We start from the raw sequence: 25,750 nt of genomic DNA on the forward strand, positions 1-25,750 counted from the left end.
GCAGATAATACTTCTTTTTTAACTTTATCTTCTGTCTCAGAATCAATATAACTATCCACTCCAAGGAAGAAGAACACGAAAGTGTAGGCAATTGGGATAAAGTGACTTGACCTGGATCACACAGCAAGGAAGTATCTGAGGTCAGATTTGAAACCAGAGCCTCTCATATCCAGACCTGACTCTACCTACTAAGTCACCTAGCTGACCCCAGATAGTACTTCTAACATAAAAAGTGAGACATAGTTCAGGGTTGGATTAAACATAAGATTTGGGGATTGATGGAGAAAAAGATAAGTAGAATGAAAAGAAAAATATGCAAAATGACTATAATAAGATAAATGATATCTCTGAAAGGAAGCTGAAAATGAAAAACCAGTGGCAGCAAATAAAAAAACCTAACCCTCTCTTCACAACAGAAAGGTAGAATCAACTAAGACAGACTATTTCACATATTGTCAGATGCACATTGTATTGATTGAATGAATGAAACATTAAATGAATGAAAAAAAAACATTTATTAAGAGCCTGACTAGGTGAAAAGCATTGTATTAAGTATCAGAGACACAAATATAAGCAAGCAAGATAGTCCCTGATCTCAAGGAGCTTACATTTGAAAAACTGAAGATAATACATATAGGGGAGTAGTAGCTAAAGAGGAGTTTTTTGGGATCAGAGAGACAGTGATTGGAGTTTAAGGATATTTTTGATGATAGTTTTATTTGTTCCAAGGGAGATTGAATCTAACAAGGAAATGGGGGCAACTAAGATATAAAGGTACAACGCATCAGTAAATTTTATATTTTATTAATAAAAATATATAGCTTTAAAAGCATTTTCTATTATCTATTTTAAATTTTTTAATATTTTTCATACATACATATCCAAAATGTAGGTGCAGTTTGAATTTTTGTAACTAATCCAATTTTAAATGTACTAAGGAAGACAGATTGGCAAATGAATACCACTAGTGCTCCCTTTAAATTCTATCTTTTTTTATTATGGATTTTTATTTACCAGGTTTTCTTTAATTTCCTAATTTAAACAGTTATTAAATACCTACTATATGAAAATCACTATGTTAGGTGAAAGACAGAGAGAGAGAGAGAGAGAGAGAGAGAGAGAGAGAGAGAGAGAGAGAGAGAGAGAGAGAGAGAGAGAGAGATTCAGTAAATGTCTACTATGTACCAGGTTCTGTGCTCAATATTGGCAATACAGATAGTAGCTCTATTGCCTTGTGGAAGGAAGGAAGGAAGGAAGGAAGGAAGGAAGGAAGGAAGGAAGGAAGGAAGGAAGGAAGGAAGGAAGGAAGGAAGGAAGGAAGGAAGGAAGGAAGGAAGGAAGGAAGGAAGGAAGGAAGGAAGGAAGGAAGGAAGGAAGGAAGGAAGAGAGGGAGGGAGGGAGGGAGGGAAGGAGAAAGGGGAAGAGAATGGGAGAAAAAAGATAAAAGGAAAAGTAATACAAATAGAGGAATAAAGAAAGAAAAACAAAAGGAGAAAAGGGGGATTTGAAGAAAAAGGCACAATCTAAAAAAGAAGCAAAAATAAAATAAATGAAAGAATATCAGCTTTGCACCACTGAATTGGGTAATTTAGAATGTTGAAAATGAATAGTAGTTCCAAAAGAGAGTACAACTCACTGTTATAGGTAGAATAACTATAATTATAGCTGGTTTCAAGTAAAATTTAACTTTTTATGTATCTTTCAAGTAAAGTTTTCTGTTTTGAATATGGTTTAAAATTGCAAAAGTATGATTGCTACTTCTTTGATCCAGTCATTCATTCCCCTTTTCAATTGTTTCAAAACTGTACATTCTGGGCAAACCCATACCATAATCAATATATTTTTATTTTTATGTTAAATTCCATTCCTGGGTGTTGACCTAGTTCTGAGATATTTGAAATGCCTTTGTATTTCTTGCGCTGGCTGGCTTCCCCTTCCAGGTAGGAGGCAATGCTAGACATCTGTGGCCAACTTCTTTGTTCAGATTTCAACAGATTGAAAGCAGGGAAGGAAGCAGTAACTCTCCTAGAGCTTCAAACAGCACCTCCCCTAACTTTGACAAGAGTTTTCTCTCTATTTTTTAAATCAAATGCGAGGAGTTAAAATAACTAAGTAATTCTTTCACCTTGAATTGAATCCTAGAAAGGTCTTTAGAGGTTTTCTGCAAATCCCAAATATCCCACAGGGTCCACTATTAACCTGTCATTTGCTTTTTGTGTTTCCTAAACACTTCTTTTGAAAGGAGTAAAATTTGAGATTTTTATTAAATGGAAAGAAAATGTCATAATTGTACATTTTGTTGCACATCAAGAAGTGTGTAGCTGCTCAGCATGTAATAGAAAGCCTAAGAGCTAGGAAGTGACTGTTCTGTTCTCTGCCCTGATCCAACTACATCTGAAGGATTGTGGTCAGTTCTTGGTGGCACCTTTTAGAAATCCACTGGGTATGCTGAGGAAGTTAACCAGGGTAGAAAAGTATCTTGAAATCAGGTCATAGGAGGCTTAGTTGAAAGAAATGGAGGTGTTTAACCTAAAGAAGATTTAAAAGGCACATGATAGTGATTTTCAAGTATGTGAAGAACTAGCATATAGATAGTCAAGTGTTCCGCTTGACCTCACAGAGCAGAACTTTGAAGAAAGGATTGAAATTACTGATATAGTTAGGCTAGATCTAAAGAAAAGCTTCCTAATGACTCCAGGAAACTAGGGGATTTATAGGGTAAAGAACTGGATCTGATTTCAAGAAGATAATTCAAATTTAGCTTCAGATATATTCTAGCTATTTGATACTGAGCTGTCTGCCTCAATTTACTCATCTGCAAAATTGTGATAATAAATAGCTTCTCCTTCCTAGGGTGGTGAGAATAAAATGAGATAATATTTGAAAAGTTCTTTGCAAATCTTAAAATGCTATATAAATGCTAGATATTATTAACAATGTTATCTGAAACTGGAATGGGCTAAAGTGTTCATTATCCTCTTTGCTACAGGTCATAAGTAAAAGTTGAGTGGAAACTTATAAATCTGGGCTGAAAGGATCCTCATTCAGATACAAATAGTTTGGACTAGATGGCCACTGTGGTTCCTTCCACCTCTGAAATTTGGCAATGCTGTGTTCATTCTGCAGTATCACATGAGAAATAAGTTCTACAGGTCAAAGGTGGTAAATCTTGGAGAAATGGCAGTGATAGATGGATGGCCAAATACTCATTTAAATAGCTAATTAGTAGAAAAAAAAAAACAAGTAGCCAACAATTTGCTTATTTGAATTAAGGTAGAAATGGCAAGAAGAGGAGCAATGATTCTGATGTTTAGTAGCTCCATGTTAAAATTGTGACAGATAAGGATAAATTGAAGTGTTAGGTATACGGAATGACTACCATTTAGTCAGTAATATCCAGGAGATTTCTTTTCTGTATGAACAATATTAAAAGAACCCTATTGGATCAAACCCCAGAGTAACCTTGAGTAAGACATTTAATTTTTCTGTATTTTAGTTTCTTCTTCTACAAAGCCAATGTTTTAAACTAAATTATTTCTAACATGTTTTTGTTCATCTGTTTCACTTGTTTTCAATTCTTTGTGACCCCATTTGGAGTTTTCTTGACAAAGATACTAGAATGGTCTTCTATTTCCTTTTCCAGCTCATTTTACAGATGAGGAAACTGAGACAAATGTCTGAGGCTGGATTTCATGTCAGGAAAATGAGTTTTCTTGACCCCATGCCCAGTACTCTATCTACTGAACCACCTAGCTGCCCCTTTCTAACATATATCCTAATTCTAAATCTTTTTTTTAACCCTTACCTTCCCTCTTGGAATCAATACTATGTATTGGTTCCAAGGCAGAAGAGTGGTAAGGGCTAGGCAATGGGGGTCAAGTGACTTGCCCAGGGTCACACAGCTGGGAAGTGTCTGAGGCCAGATTTGAAACTAGAACCTCATGTCTCTAGGCCTGGCTCTCCATCCACTAAGCTACCTACTTGCCCCCCTAATTTTAAATCTAAAGATCCTAATTTGTACATGAAGACAGGAATCGCAATCATTACCACTATTTCCAAAATGGAGGGAAAGATATGGAAATCATGAATCTATGTTGATGCTTCTAAGCAGGATTAATGAGAGAAAGCAATGACTCTATCTAGAATCAACTTAAAGGAACTGGATGATAATCTGTGTTTGTATAATTCTGAATGAATATTTTTGCAAGACTACTGAGATGACAAGCAGAAGGAGACACACTGAATTAAGAAAAGAAGAGATACTTCTGCTGAAGCCCAGAGGACTGTGAAAGTTTGGCAGGCTAAATAAAGTATACATAAATCTAACTATCCTTGTTATCTTGAGCTGGGATTCTATAGCTAAGAATAACAAATGTAATTCCTATTTGTGGGAGTAAAAAGATGGAAGTTTGGCAGAACAATCCTTGTCTATGTTGGAAAAGACTTGTTACTATTTTATGTCACGGTGGAAGTATTTTGATATTATAAAAATCATTAGGAGAGAGTTATAGAAAACCACTCCCCTGGCAGGGCATCATTAATGATGAGTCATCAAAGAACACCTGGAGAATTGACCTGAATTGTTTGACCTGAAAAAAAGCCATTGGACTTTTCACCGGGGTCAATGACAGCTCTGCAGAGTTGAAATGTGAACTTGTCTCTCAAAGAGGAAACAAGAAGCTATTTTCAGGTACAGTATGAAAGGAAAGGTGGGGAGGGTAAAGGGGAATAAGTTTTTATATATCATCTACTATGTACCAGGCACTAAAAGCTAAGACCTTTTACAAATATATCATTTGATTCTTACACTTCTGTGAAGTAGATGAAGGTCTCATTTACTCATAGCAAATGATGCCACAAAGAAAGGGGAATATCTGAGGGTCTCTTTTTCCCTCCCCTTGGAGCCTGGGGTTCCGAAGAAATTGACTTGGGGTTTTCGTCTGTTTCATTTGTTCTTTTCAGGCCTAAGTGCAGGGATGGAATCTTTGACCTAGGGATCCAGCAATCCAGCCTAGATGCCAGCACTACAGGGAAGCCCTGGAAAGTCCTGGTCTGGAACATCAGTTTATTTGATTTGGAGACTTGAACTTGGCATGCCTAACCCTACATAGGAACTGAGCTAAACTGTAAACCTAATTTTCCTACCCTCCTCAGAGAATAAGGTGATGGAGGGGAGATGATGCCCTGAGGTAATAGGGAAATGTTTCTATATTCTGTATTTAAAGCAAATATTCCTTTATTAGAACTAATCTAGTATTAAGTGGTTAAATGGAACTAGGCTATTAGTTAATGGACCCCTTCAAAGGTAGGAATGTTATTGGTGGGGGGCTCTTGAGAGGATGGTAGGGGAGAACAAAGACTTCCCCCAAATCCATCAAGTTACTGGAGTGGGAGGTAGGTGTAGGAAAAGTTAAAAAAAAAAAGAAGCCTCAGAATGGGATAAGAACTAATCCATATTATAAAAGATTAATAATAGCCATGCCAAGTCAGCAAGGGGACAGACCTAGGGATTAGAGGTACAAGGAAGATAAGAAGCCTAGGATTGAGAAGCATCTTTAAGGAATTTAATTTCCTTAACTAAGGCACCTATTATGATACACTGGAAAATGATGCTAAAAGAAAGAGAAATTCTCTATAAGAGCGCAAGTTATAAGGAACAATCAAGAAACTTCTCTAAAGTCCTCTTGGTCTATATCAAAAGAGGACAATTATATGGCACATCCTGTGAGGTCAGAAAGACTTCCAGTATGTCTTGAGATTAGCATAGCAAAGTTCAGAGAGAATATATCTTTAAATCATAGCAGCTGGTACTTCCCACAAGTATATGATATCATTTTTAAAATTTTTTATTTATTTAGAATATTTTTTTCATGTGATATCACTGAAGGAAGGAATCTGCAAAATTCTGTCAGTTGTGCCAACAATGTTGAGGCCAAGACTATTTGGCCACCTAGGACAGAATGTGGCTGACAGAAAAGAGTCAGAACTGAAAGAAAGAGAAAACAATTGAAGGTCCAAAGTTCTCAGAGCAGGTGAGAGCTCCGAATAAAAGAACAGAATCAAAGTTAGCCCATGGAAGATAAGAAAAACAGCTGCCAAATAAAATATAGAAGACAATTCTTAGCTTTCTTTCCAAATTGGGTCAAGGCCCTGTTACTGGGATCTGCATCCTATTTTTTTTCTAATAGTGACATAATGATTTTGACTTCTAGTTTGATTTTAAATGTCCTTTGCATTATAGACCCCGGGGGAAACTGACTGGGACAGATGACTTCCTGAATTTATTTTCTGGGCCACTGATTAAGAAGTAAAGTTCTTCAATTATGTAGGTTTTCCACTATTTAAGCTTCAAAAATAGAAGGCAACTCAATGTTTCTTCCTTTTGGCTTTTAAATTTATATTAAAAGAGAATAAACCATCAGCCATTATAATCTGGGTACCTTTTGTCCTCTATGTTGTCTTCCTCATGGAGCTCTACAAGATTCAACATATTCCTGCTCATTCAGTTTTGATTTCAGTTTTCTTTGAAACTCTTAATGATGAAATGCCAATCTGATTAGTCACTAGGTGAAAAGTACAGTACCACAGATAATGCAGATTATCCATTAGTTATACAAACAAAAGGGCCATAAGTAGATATTACCTTTAACTCTTCCTCAACAAGTGACCATGACATTAGTTTCCTTCTATTGGTAATAGGAAGAATAATTATTGGAATTTTAATAGGCAAAATACCATTCTTCTTAAGACTTTATGACTGTCTTCCTAATTCCCCCCTGTAGATCTATTAAGCCTGGCTCAAGATTATTTTATAATTTAGTGTTAACATTAATTAAGTTGTGATAATTATTATTTTGTGAAAAGGAAGGAAGGAAGGAAGGAAGGAAGGAAGGAAGGAAGGAAGGAAGGAAGGAAGGAAGGAAGGAAGGAAGGAAGGAAGGAAGGAAGGAAGGAAGGAAGGAAGGAAAGATTTATTAAGTACTTACTATATTCCAGGTACTATGTTAAGCACTTTACAAGTATATTTCATTTTATCCTCACAACCCTGAAAGATATTTGATTTTATTTATCCACATTTTACAATTGAGGAAATTGATGCAAACAGAAACTAAGTGACTTGATTAAGATCACCCAGCTAATGAATATGTGATGATGGTTTTAATCATTAAATTTTTTTAAAGCACTACCCTCAGAGGGATGGGAAAGAATCATATATTCTCATGTTCATTTTCATGAAGAAATGACATAAGGGTTTCTGGTGGGTCACAGAATCAATTGTATATGCTCATTCAATCAATGAGTGCTATTTTTAAAAAATAAGAGTAAATTAATCCTTTAATTCAAAGTTTTATAATATTATCCTCATTCATTCTACCTTTATGATGGATGCAGTGGAATACATTTCTTTTCACCATATTCCCTGTGGAAAAGTAACATATGCCAAAAACTGCTATGCCTCCCATGGAATAGATTGCATTTTTTTAAATTTTATGTAGGCGATATTTCTGCTGAGTTTTTATTTCCCTAAAAAAGAAAACAATGTTTAGGAAATGGGTTGGGTTGTTACTTTATAATCATTTGGAAAAAATACTGCTGACGATAGCCTAAACTACAGTATCCTAACAAACTAGGACGGGGCCTAATTGGGGGAAGAATTTGGAGAAAATTCATTGACTGAGCAGTACAGGTTTTCAGGAACTATTCTTCACTTGGGCCTCAGCTGCTGAGTTAATTTGCATGAAGCATGCATGTCATTTCATGTTCCTGTTTATCATTTGAGATGTTGGCTTTCAAAGACAAGAGACTTGGAAACTGAAGCCAGCATCCAGTGAAAAGAAATTCAGTCTCCTAATTCCACAGTAGACCAGATACAACATTTAAGATGAAAAAGTCACCAAAAAATTATATATGGTCTTATAAATATGTTTTCTCATTTTTTTTTATTTTACACAATTGCCATTCATTTCTTGCCTCACATTCTATAAATATCTTTAGTGAAAACTGATACTTTTCAGGTATCTAATTATTGAGCTTTTTTGCTAAACAAATATTAGTTATGAAATTATATTATAAAACCTAAATGCTTGACCCCTCCTCCTTAAAAAGTACATTTACTGGACTGGAAAACGAGGGGATGCCCATCAATTGGGGAATGGCTGAGCAAATTGTGGTATATGTTGGTGATGGAATACTATTGTGCTAAAAGGAATAATAAAGTGGAGGAGTTCCATGGAGACTGGAACAACCTCCAGGAAGTGATGCAGAGCGAGAGGAGCAGAACCAGGAGAACATTGTACACAGAGACTAATACACTGTGGTATAATCGAACGTAATGGACTTCTCCATTAGTGGCGGTGTAATGTCCCTGAACAACTTTCAGGGATCCAGGAGAAAAAAACACCATTCATAAGCAAAGGATTAAACTATGGGAGTGGAAACACCGAGGAAAAGCAACTGCCTGAATACAGAGGTTGAGGGGACATGACAGAGGAGAGACTCTAAATGAACACTCTAATGCAAATACTATCAACAAAGCAATGGGTTCAAATCAAGAAAACATCTAATGCCCAGTGGACTTACGCGTAGGCTATGGGAGGTGGGGGGGAGGAAAAGAAAATGATCTATGTCTTTAACGAATAATGCTTGGAAATGATCAAATAAAATATATTTTAAAAAAAAAGTACATTTACTGGTTACACATAAAGATTTGTTATTAATGTATGAGGCATAATATTTTTACCCTACTAATCCCTCTCCCCAGCCCTCTTGCTCATACAGTGCCAGACACTGCCCCATGGCCTCGGACATTCAGAGCTGTATTGCAGGTGGCCTGTTTTGAACCAGTCACTAGATAATATCAGGCATTAAGCAAAGGGAGTGCTGCAGGGTACTGATATAGTACTAAGTGTGAAGGAATATAAATGGCTTCTTTTGGGGATAAACAAATGTTGATAAGATGGTTCTGCCTTATGTCTATCTTTGTCTGAACTGTTGACAATGTGGCTCCATGCAAAGGTTTCTATTGTGTGTGTGTGTATGTGGGGGGAATGTGGATGTTTCACACAGCTAATCAAAACTAAAAATCCACTTCATTTGACTACTGTTGACATGTCTGGAATATTTTCTTCTTTTGTTCCCCTGACAGATTAGCCCTAGTACAATAGGAGGTATTGCTTTGTCCAGGACCATTCTCTCTCTCTAGAGAGTCACCATGTTATCAAAAGCAGATACAAAACCAAAGTGAGGACAAACATGATTCTAGATTTTCTACATGGTCTGAATAAATACTTGAATTTCCCTTAGTTGCTATAAAAAGTTACTATTTTGGAGTGGCTTCTATATGTTATTTAAATCATTTTTTTCACTATTCAAGAGGCAACAGGATAAAGCAGATATCAAATGTTTGCTGAAAATCCAGGTCCAAGAAAGCCTGGGTTCAAGCCACTTCTGATATATTCTGGTTCTGCAACCCAGAGCCCATGACAGTCTCATAGTATTATAAGCAACTCTATTACTATATAATGCAGAAAGGGTGTTAATCTACTTTGGCAGAAGGTTCTACCTTACTGGGGAATTTTCCATACCAATGGCACTGTAAATTCAGGCTTTATCTCTAAGATTACTTTTGACACATGTATGCCATATCTCCCCAACTAGACTGGAATTCTGAGAATTACCGTGTTTTCAATTTCTCTGTGCCCAACACGGCATCTTATCTTCCCCCTCTCAAAAACTCAACAAATAATTGTTGATTTGATTTTGCTCTGGACAGTAGAAACAGAGATTTAGGAGCTCAATCTTTGTCATAAATAAACCTCTGAATTAAAAAAATTAGAACTAGAAAAGATGAGGAACTTACTATAATCTCTCCTTTTCTAAGCTTCTCTGATAATTCTCAATATACTCTAGTTCTAAATCATAGAGAATGTCATCTCTTTTCTGTTGAGATCACTATAGGCTACTCTTCTGGTACCAACTAATAACAAAAACATAAAAAATGACCCAATCTTTGCTTCAGAAATCAATCCAGAATAAAACTTGTGAAGTGATTTCGACATTTCCCTTGGATCAAATGACAAGAAACCAACTTATCTCCAAGTCTGAGAATTCATTAATCCCCCTTACAGATGACATTGATCTTAAAAGGTTCCAAGCAGCAAGATTGATTCCATATACATACATACACATATAGTCACATGAATACTCTGTCTGAATTTGCCCAAGGACACAATCCAAATAGCTGGACTTTGATTACTTCCCTATCCCTTTACCCCTCAAAAAATAAAATAAAATAAAGTAAAATGAAGAGGTCCTCCAAATTCCTGAGCAAAAATCTGAACTGGCCCATACCATCAATGATTTCTCTGGTTTGGGAGGTTCCCTATGGCCCAATTCCCAGTCTCAATTAGGCCCTATATCCCTAGGGCATCCTTGGCACTAATTCAAGAATGGAGAAAGAACATGGCCAGAGAAAATGAAAGTCTCAGCAGAATCCTACATAATAGGCATACTGGGCTATATAGCAAGACCACAGTTCAAAGGGTTATCAATATAGACATCTGTTGCAATATCCCGGTACTTTTGTGAAGTCCAAGATCTTAATGATCCCTGCAAAATACTGCTTTAAGATTAGACTTAAGATGCAGCTCCACATCCCTTTTACTTATATGGAAATTTTTTTCTTTCTTAGGAAAATGAGAGTCAAAGAAAGGATATGTATGAAATAAATTTTTTAGAGATGTCTCTCCCATGTAAAGAATAAAATGACACAACTTTACATTTCTATAATATTTTACAGCTTGCAGAAAAGCTTTCATATCTCTTAACCTATTTAATCCTCACAACAACCCTAGTGGCAGAAACTGCATGTATTATTATGCTTATTTTACAAGATAAAAATATCAAAGGGCAAAGAAAAAAAATTTCAGGCCAAAAGTCACAAAGCAAGAAATTGGTGGACCTAGAATTTGGGTCAAGGTTTTCTGACAATATTTTTTTGGCATTGAACCATGCTACCTATTACTTACACACTGTGATACTTAGACTGACATTATACATATAGAAAGTGACAGACAGATAGGCAGACAGGCAAGTAGGTAGATAGGTAGGTAGGTAGGCAGATAGGTAGATAGCAGACAGACATGATAGATAGATAGATAGATAGATAGATAGATAGATAGATAGATAGATAGATAGATAGATAGATAGATAGATAGATAGGTGGATGAATAGATAGATAGGCAGATGGACGGATAGATAAAATAGACCAACAGAGATAGACAGATGGTGATAGATAAGTAGATAAATAGATACATAGATAAAATAGACAGATATAGACACAGAGAGATGGATAGTTAGATAAAATAGATACAGATGGGGATAGATAGATAGATAGATAGATAGATAGATAGATAGATAGATAGATAGATAGGTCTTACACACTAAATTTTCAGTGAATTAATTTACCTGAGAAAAAAATTAATTTATCTGACTGAAGACAGATGGAAGGCTAGCTGTTCCCCTAGCCCTCACCTATCTGATGAGAATAGATGTCATAACCAATGAGAATCATTAGCATAATGTACATGTTCTATCCCCCAGATCCATCCAAAAGCATGCAAATGATAAATCCTGGTAAGTGTGTTGCTGGGAAGTAACTAGTATTGAATGACATGTATGTCAGTGATACTACAAGATCCTTTGATAAAGTTAGGGAGTCAGATGACTCACCTAAGGCAATGTTCCAAACATACATTCATATACTTTTGCATTCAAGGAAGCTTCTTTTGGTATATTTATAATGAAAATAGAACTGAAGTTTATAAAATATAAAACAATTATTTCATCTGAAACCATTGCCTATTACCTGCTCTTTAGAAGACTGACACTCAGTTAATTAAAAGTGACACAAGGGCAGCATTCACAGGGTATTACTGTACCACAATCAACAATGCACTCAATTGGCTCACCTCTTAACAGTTAACTCAAGCCAAAATCAGATATTATTTTGGTAAACTGGAACACTTAAGTAAAATACCTCAAATGGTTTCTATTAGGACTGGAGACAAGAGTACTTTAAAAGACAGTATTGACATGTATGTTAGCCTGTTACACCCAATTACTTACTATTGTACATTATGATATTTTAAAACTTTTCCTTGACTATGCATATTTGTTACAAGGGGGTGCCCCCCCCCAAATGGCAACAGGCAGTAGGAGACAGGGAAAATAGATTTAAGTTCAATGAAAAAAATAAGTAATATTTTAAAATTACAGGGTATAACTGAAGGTCTCCCCCCCCCTCCTGGCTAAGAGGACATGGGGGTGGGGCCTCTTCTGATTGGTCCCCAGTTAAATAAATTATCCAGTAACTGAGATTCAGGGAGGATGGACTTTTGTCAGAAGAGCCATCTTTTCCCCCATGAAACATAAAAACTGGATATGAAATTAATCCTTTACTTTCCTTGTTTTCACTCCATTTCCAGTATTCCTTATTCATCTTGTTTCTCCTGCCTTTATCTGAAGGCAAGGGATGGGGGTTTTAGTGAAGAACAGATTTCTCCTACTCTCCTCATTACCACCTCTGTCCCCAAGATCAGGAAATGGAGACTGAAAGAAGAAGCATATGGTAATCTGCCTATACTTGTCCAGGAATCAAGTTCCTGGCTATCTTCTGCCTTTATTCTGCAAATCACAGGTCAAATTAGCTTTTCATAGAATGAAATTTCCATGCATGGAAAAGAGTTCTCAAGTTAAATAGTTCCTGAGGTTTGTGTCTGAGCATTGGGCCTCCCAAAAGGAGAAAAATCTTCAGCAAACAATCTGTGGAAGATGAAAAAGACTGCCAAAAGAGGGTTGCCTTATACCTGGGACACTACAGCAATTTTATGAAGAGGGCACAAAATCCTACCCTGCTAATGAAGAGTATTTGTTCTGCAGTCTCCCAAAGTACCTTCTGGGAGGAGTGTAATAGGCAATTTAGAGTTCTTTATGTTCCTATATTTGGTCATGGGCTCCTATAAATCTTTGGAGTATTATTTATTTTCTGTAGTGGAAATAAAGACTACACCCAGGGATATGCTAAAGCTCCTTAGGCAAAGATTATTAAATTTTCAGTGTGGGGATTTATGCCTCAGAAATCAGCAATTGGTACAAATTGGGGCTTGTTTTATTGTTTTGTTGATTGCCTAGACATAAGCAAATGTTAATGATGCAGATTAAATCTAAAAGGGTCTGTGAATACAGTTCACGCCTCTCCCCATGGACTAGGGGAGAAGGTTCAGATCCAGGATCAGACCTAGATCCTTATGAGCCATAATCTTTTTTGGTGTATGTTGGAGATTGGAGCAGGGAGTGGGTAGACCTAAATCAGGAGAGGGGAGAAATATCTTTATTTTTCTCTCTTCCTCTTAGTAGATTATAAACTCCTTGAGATCAATAACTGGGTCAATTTCATATTATATATCCTTAACACCTAGCAAGGTACAAGGTGCTTCATATATAATAGCTACTCAATCAATTTTGGTCAAATTGAATCACAAAAGGGGCTGCACTGCTAGACATACTATACTTACCAAGTTGCTTCATTGGATCAGCATAGAGTATGAATTAAATGTAAACCCTGTCTAAATTTAGACAAACAGTATTTCCTTTTTGTTCCATATTGGACACAAAAAAAATAAGATACAATGGGATAGTTTCTTTTAAAAGAATAGAATGTATCTGTGAAGTTATGAAGGCAGGGAATTCAGGTGAAAAGAGATTTGTTAAGCAGAAGTTGAAATCTAAATTAAGAAATAAAATAATTCAGGTAGAAAAGTCCAATTGAACTTTCAAGCCCTCAGCTAGAGGGGGACAAAAATTGCTTGGATTTCAGTAGATTTACTTAAGAGAATCAATGCTATCAACCTGCTATAAACGAACTGGGTGGCATAGAAGCCTTTCAGAACTCATAACAAAAGATCAAAGACTTCATCAAGAGCACGGGAAATCCAACTGAAGGGAAAATAATTTCTACTGTACAAATAACATGCTACAGAACATAATTGCATAATTCAACATTGTTGTCATGAGTGTACTCTGGTCAGGAAAATTATGAGTAAATTGGTCACATGTCCCAAGGAAAGTATATTAAAAACTTCTTGATAGTCTACACAAATAGCTACCAAAAGATTAAAAAAACATATATAAATGGTTGACCTTTCATTTAGAATAATGTCTAGCTAGTCTAAGCTTTCCATTTCTCAAATCTATGAATATACCCTGAAGCTTTATAATGAAGAATGCCAAAGAGAAGATATTAGGATAAAGAAATATTCTATATACATGAAAAATGATTCCATCTTTGTTAATTTGTGATGACTATTGTTAAAGCAGATAAATATATCAGGTAGACCATACCATCTGATTATAGGTTGTCTGATCTTGATCTCCTGAATGCCTGAATGCCATGGGACATCAGTTTCCCAGAGGGAAATGAAAGAGAAGCAAACAACCTGATGAAATGAGAATAAAACAGGAAATCATATTTCCTCCATAGGCCACCATTTGACCTTACTCCTCACAATATCTTTTTTCCCCTTTTCCATAAGCAAACATAGCACTTTTTCTCATCTTTTCTAGGTATTTGGCTAAGATATCCCAAAGTTCTGCCCTGGGTTGGCTTCTCTCTTTCTACTCTCTCTTTGGACAACCTGATCAGTTCTCACATATTCAATTATCATCTCCACACTGACAATTGCTAAATCTGCAGACCCAGCTCTAGTTTCTGTCCCAAACTCCTATTCTACAATACCAAATTTTGGATATTTTAAAATTAGATGTTCTGAAGAGCCCTCAGACTCAACAAATATAAAAAATAAAGCAAGCTATCTTCCTCCTCACAAAAATCATCCTCTTCCAAATTTCCCTATTTCTCTGGAGAGTACCATTGTCCTTCCAGTCCCTGTCCTCACTCTTTCACTCCACATAGTCAATCTGTTGCCAATCTCTCTCCTATTTGTCCCTATATCAGAGCAACCAATATACTACCAAAACTTGATCAGCTCTCACAGGGACTACCTCAATAGCCTTATCTCTGGTCTCTTTTCAATCCAATCTATCCTACACAGAGTTACTAAAGTGATCAGTTTAGTGCTCATATATAAACAGGTCATCTTTCTCCCTACTCAGTAAACTCCAATCGCTCCCTATTGCCTCTAGGATCAAATGCAAACACTTCTCTTTAGTACTTAAGGTTCTTCACAACCAGACCCTTTCCTTTCTTTCTGGTCTTTTGGTATTCTCCTCTACACACTTTATGATTCAACCACACTAGCCTACTTGCTGTTCCTTGCACTCAACACTCTATTTACCATGCCTGTACCTTCTCAGTGGCTTTTCTCATTCCTGAGATAATACTTTTAAAATACCTTAGCATGGTGCCTAACACATTTTTGTTGTCATTCACTTACTTTTTATTTATGTCCAACTCCATTTAAATATATATATATATAATTATTATCATAGTATATATAAAATATTGTTATAAGTGAATATAATATATTATACAATTGTACATTATATATTATATGATAAAATATATTATTAATATATAATATATATGATTCCATTTGGAATTTTCTTGGCAAAGATACTGGAGTCATTTGCCATTTCCTTCTCCAGCTCATTTTACAGATGAAAAAACTGAGGCAAATGAGGTTAACTGATTTGCACAGGATCACATATCTAGTAAGTGTCTGAAGTCAGACTTAAACTCAGGAAGATGAGTCTTCCTAACTTCAGACTTGGCACTTTGCCCACTATGACCCCTAGCTACCCCATGGTATATATAGTAGGTGTTATATAAACTCTTAAATAATATATTTACAATATTATAATATATTGTTATATATAATAATCCAATATTATAAAAATAATATATTATATATTAATAATATATTTGTATCATATCTTATATTATATTATGTATAATTATATGATACAGTATATGTTACATGCACTTATAATAATATTTATACATACTATTATTATTATTCTTTTATACATATATTTAAATAATCAAATAATTCTCTTACTCTTACTCTAATCCCACAAAGGCATTTACTCCCTCTTAAGAATCCCTGGTTTCCCTTTAGATTCACCTCAACCACCATCTTTTATATAATGCCTTTCCTAATTCCAGCAACCACTAAGGCAACTCCAGTGGAAAACAACAGTGCATTAATTTTGTGCATATTCTGCATATTCTTATGTAAGCCCATTGTTTCCCTATTAGAAAGTAAATCTTTTGAGAATCCCTTTAAATTTCTTGTTGTATTTCTAGCACCTATTAATGCGATGGTCCACTCAATTAATTAATGTTGGTATTTAATAAATGTTGTATGTATTAAAATACTTAGAATTGAAATATTAATTTAAAGATATTCCCACTGTCCCATAATGAAGATGCAAAAACTATTAAGTATAAGTGGTCTGAATCATGGATAATCCCAAAAGGAAGAACATTTAAATGTAATTTACATTTGTTTTTGTAATAATGTTTTTCTACCTGTGTTTTAACAGGGTAGATGTGGAAATGCAGACCTTCATAGCAAATAATGAAACTGTTCAGTGAAAACTTGGCTTCAGAAGGATCTGGGCAAGTGTCCAATTTCCCATCCATCATGTCCTCTCAAAAACCCATTACATCTAACAACCAAAGGGTCCTCTCTCAGATTGTTAAAGAACATCAACTAAAGAAGATTTTCCCATTCTCAAAAATTCTCTGGAGCAACTATAAAATTTCAGTGGGCTTTCCTGTCATTATATTTATTGCTGCATACAATTACATATAAGAAAAATTTGGCATGCTAACAAAATAGGTGATAAAGAAGAAGAAACAGAGCTAGGAAAATGGAGAAAATCTAATCTTTTTTCATCCCTGACCCAACCCTATTGGTAAAATCAGGAAATCACAGATTTTTAAAGTTAAAAGTAGATAATAAAGTATATCAAGTGGTTATTACTTTCAGGCCTAGATCTTAAAAATAACTAGATGAAAAAATGTGTCGAACATACAATGTCCACTTGTATTTGATATATAAATAATGGTTAATGCCACCTCTATAAAGGTAGCATGACCAAAGTGAATGGTGTGTGGAAATTAAAGGTAGGAAGACCTAGATTTAAATTCTGCCTGGAATACTTAATCTTACCAATTTTAGCTTCCTTTTCTGAAAATTGAGAGAATATCAATAGTATCTATCTGATAGGACAGGTAGGCACTGTGCATAGAGTACTGGACCTTGAATTTGGAAAATATGAATTCAAATCTTGCTTTAGATACAGAACCTAGGCAAGTCACTTAAAGTTCATCTACCTCATTTTCCTCATCTATAAAATGGGAATAATAATAGTACCTACCTCTGAGGATTGTTGTGAAGATCAAATGAGATAATTTATGTAAAATGCCTTACAAACCTTTAAGTGCTGTCTAAATGTCATCTATTTTTGGTATTCAATATTCTGTAACTACAACACTTGCCAAGTTTTCAAAGGAAACTGGTTAATCAAAAACAAAAATATAATCTTGTAACAAAAAACAGTTAAGCAAAACAATGTCATATATGTATTACATATATTATTTACATAGACTCTAACAATTGCTTTTTAAAATTCCAATTAGTGTGTGGAATCATGAAGATTCTGTGGAATAACATTTTAAGACAGTGTCAGGGTATTTGCTATAAAAATAAAAGAAACGCATTCCCAGGGGAATCATGCTGATTCCTTATTACTTGTTGCTAATTTCTGTCTTCTTCCCAGTGGTATCCACAGCAGTACACACAAGTTAATAAAATGAGTACAAATTCAGTCCTTTCAAAATTGGGATGAATTTTTCTTCTTTATCTGACTTCAAATACTTGGAGACTAGGCAAAAGTCATGTGTTCCTTTAGGGTTTATTTTAATTCCTACTTCCTGTTTTTTCATCAATTCTTTTTATCTCTAAAAGAAAATGTGGGTGTCTTTTTCCCTCTAGGTTAAAGTTGGTACTTATATTCAAGTCAGCTTTTACACTTGGAAGTATTTGTGCAAATGACTTCCCGCACCCCCTTTTAAAAGTACAGCATTAAATGAAAGGAAAAAAAGAATATTATCCATGAACTTGATATGTAGAATCATATAAGACTAAATCTTTGGATACTGCATGATTGGAAAGAAAGGTCAATACAAAGAGATAAATCTTATTGATATGGGTCAATAAGATTATTATTGGGAGGAGGGGAGGGAAAGAACATGAATCCTATAATCCTTGAAAATTTTTCTTAATTAAGTAACATTTTTTAAAAAGATGAAGGGGAAAAAAGAAATTGTATTCTGGTGACCCTGTCAGTTTAATAAACTGCTATACTGGCCTCCCATATTGCTAGTCTGGATATTCCATATTTCTCCCATTCCTAGCCACCAGAGTCCCAATGGAACAGCTTAGTTCTAAGTTCTAAATAGTAATAAGTGGTAATGGTCATACCATTTCTATCCTCAAACTCCCCTACCCTCAAGCATCCCTTTTCAATATATACATTCCCATGTCATAGCCTAGGTGATTCAGAGAAATGAAAACTAGGCTCTCCATCCATGAGCCTTAGTTCTATCTGACTACCTAATAAGTACCAACAAAAATAAGATTTATAGCATCAAAGGAAAGATATTTTTAGTGTTGACAAGTGAAAGACAAGAGAAAGAGATTTTACATAAAGATAACTTCAAGATAGTCTGGCAGAGCTTATACCTAGCTATACACATTTTCCATTTTTCATTCTTTAAGAAGGCCTCCAGCAAAATGCAACTAGATGTGTGCCAGTGGTAAACACTTTCTCTACAATCTTTAGCTTAAAAAAAAAAAAAGCTATGCTTACTGGATACTTCTTTTCTTTTTTTCTGCTTTTCTTCTTATCTTGGCAACATTTGTTTTATTTATACAAAAACTTTTCAATTCAATGTACTCAAAATCATCCATTTTACACTTCACAATGCTCTCCATCTCTTGTTGGCTCATAAGTTCCTCTCCTCTCCAGAAATCTGATACATAATATGTTCTTTGTTCTTTTAGTGTACTTATAATATCTCCTTTTATGTCTAGATCATGTATCCATTTTGATCTGATCTTAGTGAATGGTATATGATACTGGTCTGTACCTAGTTTCTGTCAAACTACTTTCTAGTTGTCCCAATAAGTTTTACCAAATACTGATTTCTATATCCAAGAAACCTATATGCTTTTGTCAAATGCAAGGTTACCATAATCTTTTACTGCTATTTGTTACATGTCTGTTCCATTCCACTGATCTACCTTTCTACCTATTAGTCAGTACCAGATAGTTTGATAATTACTGTTTTATAATACAATTTAAAATCTGGACTGCTAGACCTCCTTACTTTACATTTGCAATCTTTTTTCATGAATTCTTTTGATATTCTTTATCTTTTGGTCTTCCAAATTAATTTTATTATCTTTTATAACTCAATAAAATAATTTTTGGTTATTTAATTGGAATGGCATTGAATATATTTGTTTGCGTCGGACTATCATTTTAATTATATCAACTCTGCCTATATATTGTAAGAGTAATTTTGGGGTTGTGACAATCTAATCTAAATTAATTTGGTCACCATAGAAAATCCCAAATAAAATACCCAAGTCAGTTTGGAAATTTATGGTGATTTTAATTAATATAAAGGGAAGGAGTTAAGGAGAAGAGAGAGAGAGAGAGAGAGAGAGAGAGAGAGAGAGAGAGAGAGAGAGAGAGAGAGAGAGAGAGAGAGAGAGAGAGAGAGAAAGAGAGAGAGAGAGAGAATAGGATTTCTCCCACTTGGTCTTTGCCAGGGGGAATTCAAAGACCTCTGCCACAAGGTCTTTGAAGAAGATTTGAGACTTTTCTAAGTGAATAGTGTTTGGAAGGTAAAGGAGAAAAGAATCGGCCTAAACTCAAAGAGAGCTCAGTGAAGATGCCTCACCTGGCTATTAAGCATCTCCCAGTAGAGTATCAAGGAAAACTCACCGCCAAACTGGGACCATAGCTTCCACCATGCCAAGATGCCAAAATGCTCAGCAAGCTGACACCAGAGCCACCTTTCCGCGGACAAGAGGCCAGAGATAGGAAGTGACACAAAATATATAGACTGTTTTTACATCTCTTTCCTACATCTCATATGTACCAATGGTAGCTTAAGCTTGACATAGGACAGCCCAGGGGTCTGTCAGTTGTTTCTGATTTGTCATTTGCTAGAGCATGTCTGTCATAGGCCATCCTCCTAAATACTTAATCCTTAAGTATGGGTGTAGACATTCCTGTTTTTGTTAGACTAAGTAGGGTGGAGTAATCTAACATTCACAATATGAACAATTAATATTTCCCCTATTATTTAGATCTTACTTTATTTGTGTAAAAAACTGTTTTATAATTATATTCATATAGTTCCCTGATTTATTTCAGGAGGAATACTCCCAGGCATTTTTTTCTGTGTCTGGAGCTACATCTTTTCTTTTTTTTTTTTAAACCCTTACCTTCCGCCTTAGAATCAGTACTGTGTATTGGTGCCAAGGCAGAAGAGTGGTAAGGCCTAGACAGGGAGGGTTAAGTGACTTCCTCAGGGTCACACAATTGGGAAGTGTCTGACACCAAATTTGAACTAGAACCTCCCATCTCTGGGCCTGACTCTCAATCCACTGAGCAACTCAGATACATCTTTTCCTATGAAGAAATTTTCTACCTGGTTTAGAGGGTCAGGAAGAAATATTTATTACTATTTTTCTACTCTCATATCCCTTATTTGGAAATTTGAAGCTTCCCTCCACTCTTATGTGAATTTCTTCCTGAAGGCCACATTATTCCACTACAGCACTGGTCAGACTACATTGTTAAGATGATATTAAACATCTGTAGGAATCTTTTAAGATTTTTTTAACATCTCTACCTTCCATATATTTTTAAACCTTTAATAAATTATCAGGTCACATATTTAGAGTTTGAAAGGGTTTTAGACATCTGCTGCCACATCCCACAGAGGGTCCATCTGCCCTCAGGTACCTCATACCTGTACCCATTCACTGAGTGGTGTTCATTGTTTGCATTACATAAAAACACCATAAGTAGAGGTCTGCCGATGTAAAGCAAAAATTGTCTGTATAAGGGCTTCCTATAACTATTATTATTAAGCTCCTTTCTCTAAGAAAGACATCTTTCTCAGAGAGCTGGTAGATAGGAAAAAATTAGTCCTATTATCTTTTTAGAAGAAAAAAATCATTTCAAAGAATGTTTAGAAGTATTGCAAAGAGAAAAATAGAAACGTACTAAAATATTCAACTATGCCATTTGGGTGACGTGTTGATCTTATATAATGTTTGAGTGCAGGGAAGCACGCCCACTGGAGTTGAGATGAATAAATGTGGCTTCCTAGGCCTTACTGGGGAAGAAAAAAAAAGTTGTTTATTTTCATATTTCTGGAGAGAGAGAGTAATATTCCATGTTAATGTCTATTAACTTTGATTTAGCTCTGTTTGACTGACTTAGTCATCTGTTCTATTAGGCATTTGCCATGAAAATTCAAACAAACACTTAGCTAGAAGCTGAATTAAAGAGATAGAAATAGCTCTTTCTGCAGCTGAACAGTTTACCTCTGCTCTTGAAGGGAAGAAACACATGCTCTGGGTTATGAAGGTGGGTGAGAAATTAATAATAATAAGTCTCAAGAGGCCTGATGAGTGACTAAGGATATATGGTTGGAGGAAAACCATCACCTTTTTACACAAATACTTCATTGGTATGTCAATTCAACTCAATTCAACATATATATGTATATGTATATTATATACATATATATATATAAAGAACATATGTCATGTTATACAGTGGAGGTCTGAGAGATGAGTGAACACTGTACAAGGGGTAACTAGATCTATAGTACATTCATTTGACAAATATTTATTCACTGCTTTGCCCAAATCTCTATTCTAGAAGGGGAGGGGAAAAGGTAGGTGGGAGAAAAAATTTAATAGGAACAAAATTTATTTGGCTGTCAAAGACCTTGGATATTTTGGGCATCAAGCAGTGTATTTTTCTGGAAGCCAAAAAGTTTTCCCTGGGAACAAGTCTATAAAATTCTGAAATAAATGAAAAGTATAATTAACTTAATAATTTTTTCTATAAATAAACAATTCCTATGAACCTAATCCTTTCATTAACTGAGGCAAATCTGTACAAAATCCCTGAGAGGGTGTGGACACTGAACAAAAAGAAGTAAAGCTGCTTCTGCAGGTCTTAATATTCCTAAGAAGTATGTTCATACTAAAGGAGTTCATTTATCTTTGCACTTTCTCTTCACAATCTAAATGCTCATCCACATCCCTCTCCAAATAGCTGAGCTTTACTTCATTTCTCATTCTTTTGACTTCAATATTTCAGACAATAATAATAATAACAATAATAACAATAACAACAACAATAATAATAATAATAATAATAATGCAACTAAGTGGGACAGTGATTCGAGCATTAAGCCTGGAGTCAGGAAGACTAAATAAAGCTCAAATCCAAACTCAGACCTTGATCAACTTAACCCTGTTTGCCTCAGTTTCCTCATCTGTAAAATAAGCTAGAGAAGAAGGTGGCAAACCACTCTAGTATCTTTGCCAAGAAAACCCCAAAAAGGTAATAAAATCAGACATGATTGAAAATTACTAAACAACAACAAAAAGTAATCAATAATGATGACATACCTAATATTCATATAGCACTTTTCAAAGTGCTTTATATAAATTATCTCATTTAACTCTCTCAATGTGCTATTATTATCCCTATTTTACATATGAGGAAACTAAGGTTGAAAGAAATTAAATCTCTTGCTCAGGGTCATACAGCTAGCAAGTGTCTAAGGTGACATTTGAACTCAAGTCTTCTTTACTACAAGTGTGGCACTATGCCACACAAATATCTATAAAACACTGAAGTAAAAAAATAGTTACATGATACAGAAATTTTTTTAGTCATCAATAAACATTTATAGATACTTATAGCTCTGTGACCCTGGGCAAATTGCTTAACTCTGCTTCTGTATCCGTAAAGCAAAATGAAGAGAGAAGTAGCAAACCTTTTCAGTATCTTTGCCAAGAAAACCCCAACTGTGGTCACCAAGAGTCAGATAAAACTGAAGAACAACTCAACAACAAAAATAACAAATATACCAGGCACTGTGCCAGGCACTGAGGATACAGAGAGGTGAAAAACAGTAACTGGTCTTGAGGATCTCACAGTTTAACAGGAAGCCAACATGCAAACACCTATGTACCAACAAGCAAAATGCAAGATAAAGTGGCTACAATCAACAAGTCAAAGGTCCTGGAATTAAGCGGGATTAGGAGTCTTCATGTAGAAGGTGGAATTTGAACTAGGACTTGAAGAAAACCAGGAGGTGGAAATGAGTTCAAAAGTGTGATACCAAGCCAGCCATAAATTCATCTAGCTCTGATTTCTTTATTAGCAATTTGAGATACAATCCCCAGAGAAAAACTGTGACAGATGCCTTTTATGTATTCTCTTCTCCCAAAAAAATACACCAGAATATCATTCTTTTACAAAATTTCCTTTACATATCAAGCTTTTTCAGTTCCTTACTTGATCTACTTGAATACAGCCCAAACCAAAGGATGCCACAGTCATTTCCCTCCTATTAGAAGTACTAGAAACACCACCTTTTTATTTTACCACTTAAGTACCCAAAATACCATGTCAAAAAATGGTGTTAGTTCTTTGGTAGAAAGTAGGATGAGTACCTGTGATTGATCAAATACATACAGAAGAAATCCATTCTGAGTATGACATAATTTTAGAGTCACTTAGATTTATTTTTATAATACTTTCAAGAGTACAAGAGTCCAAAAGAATATAAAAGATCAGAGACAGTGATTTTACTACAAAAAAAGCCTCCAATTACCAATCCAAGTGCCTACGTTCTGATATTTATAAAAATCTTGATAAAGAGTCCAGTTAGCTATCAATCTTAATGAAAATATTAAAGGTTTTTGTCAGCAATTTTCTATGATAACCTATCCCTTAGTTATAAAACTGCTTGAGAAGGACAGAAAAATAAAATCTTTGTGTCTGTAATTTGCTAATTTTTATAACATTTTATTTGGAGAACAAAAACACAATTTGAAAACTCCTCAAACAAGATACTCCTCACAAAAGTTGTACTCCAATGCATTGTCATAGGGTGAAGATGAAGTTGATGTCCCAAAGGCTGTGAAAACAAATCATAAAGTCTGGTAGATTCTACCATGTTGGGAAGGCTTTTAGTGTTGTTCTAAGTGCAGACTGTCTGCTGTCCAGACTGTTCCAGCTAAGGAAAAAGAGGATCATCAGCAATCTCTCATATGTACTCTCCCATATATGTATAATAAAATTAACTTGTGGCTCAGTAGATAGAGGGCCAGGCTGATATGGAAGGTTCTGGGTTAGAATCTGGCCTCAAACACTTCCTACACATATGACCCTGAGTAAGCCACTAACCCCATTGCCTCTAGCCATTACCATTCTTCTGCTTTAGAACCAATACAAAGTATTGATTCTAAGATGGAAGGGAAGGGTTTTTTTGAACCAGGGCCTTGCTCACCCAGCATGTGAAGACTGCTTCAGCTTAACAGACGGAAGAAACCAACAAGAAGGTTCAACGGCTGAGATGGCGACGCAGCAAAGCACTGTGGAGTGCTCAGGGCGTGATGGAGCACAAAGGACAACATGGCCACCCAATGCAGCTGAGGAAGTCTCCAGGTGTAACGACTTTTCGTGCCACTGGACCCAGGCTTCCAACGCCGAGAAAGTGGGACTGTCTCTGTGCATCAGCTTTTCCATTTAAATCTCCTTCACGCACAAGTGTCTTTGTGCACACTCATCTATACACCATAGATGAAAACGCACAAAGACAATCATCATCCTCGGTTACCGAGAGACTACTACTACCACACAGGCTCCTTCAGAGGAACTCTGTGGGGCTCCTACCTCTATACCTGTCACTTTAAATTACGGTCTTCACCCTGACATGGGACCTCTGAATGGTGGGGGGATTTAAAATTTCTCTCTTCCTCCTTTGCTGTATTTCTCTGCTTCCTCTTCTCTTCCCCAGAACTTTTACAGGTATTGCTGACACTTGAAAATAACGGCCCAAGTTATCTTACTGATTGCCCTTAGTCCCATAGGTCTAGATACCCAATATCAAAATGTATTCATATGGTTGGAGACAAAGCATATCAAAAATCAAACATGGAGTTTTAAAAGTAAAATTTTGGGAATCAAAGAGAAACAGGAAGTTCAGATTTTCAGAATCTCCAGAGTTTGTCTTGGGCTCCAGGCAGACCAGTAGTATACCATCCAGTATGTTATTATCCTGAGGTTTTCTTTTTTTTAAGCTATAAGAATAGACAATTCTAGGGATTACTTTGCTTTCAAGCTTTTTCTCAACTTAACCAAATTCATCTTGAAATTCAAGTTTTCATTTGGTTCTCCACAAAAAAAAAAAAGCAGGTAATTCTTCATCTCACTGAATATAATTATAAAGTCACACCCGGGATTTCTTTTATTGGTGTTCAATAATGACAACTCCTTTAACCTTCCCATAAAGGCCCATTTTCTATGCTTTCCATTGTTTTATGTCTCTAGTCTTCCATCTTTCTTGGAAAAACCTAGTCACAGTTATCAGATGAAGGAGATTTGGCTT

General features: G+C 35.5%; 1 protein-coding gene across 4 annotated transcripts in view; it reads right to left on the reverse strand.

Moving 5' to 3' along the window:
• Window positions 1–25,750, reverse strand: part of LHFPL6 (LHFPL tetraspan subfamily member 6) — a 291,109-nt gene that overhangs the window by 197,847 nt on the left and 67,512 nt on the right. The window lies entirely within an intron of this gene.

This window comes from Monodelphis domestica, chromosome 4 (genome assembly GCF_027887165.1).
Source record: "Monodelphis domestica isolate mMonDom1 chromosome 4, mMonDom1.pri, whole genome shotgun sequence".
NCBI classification, from domain to species: domain Eukaryota; kingdom Metazoa; phylum Chordata; class Mammalia; order Didelphimorphia; family Didelphidae; genus Monodelphis; species Monodelphis domestica.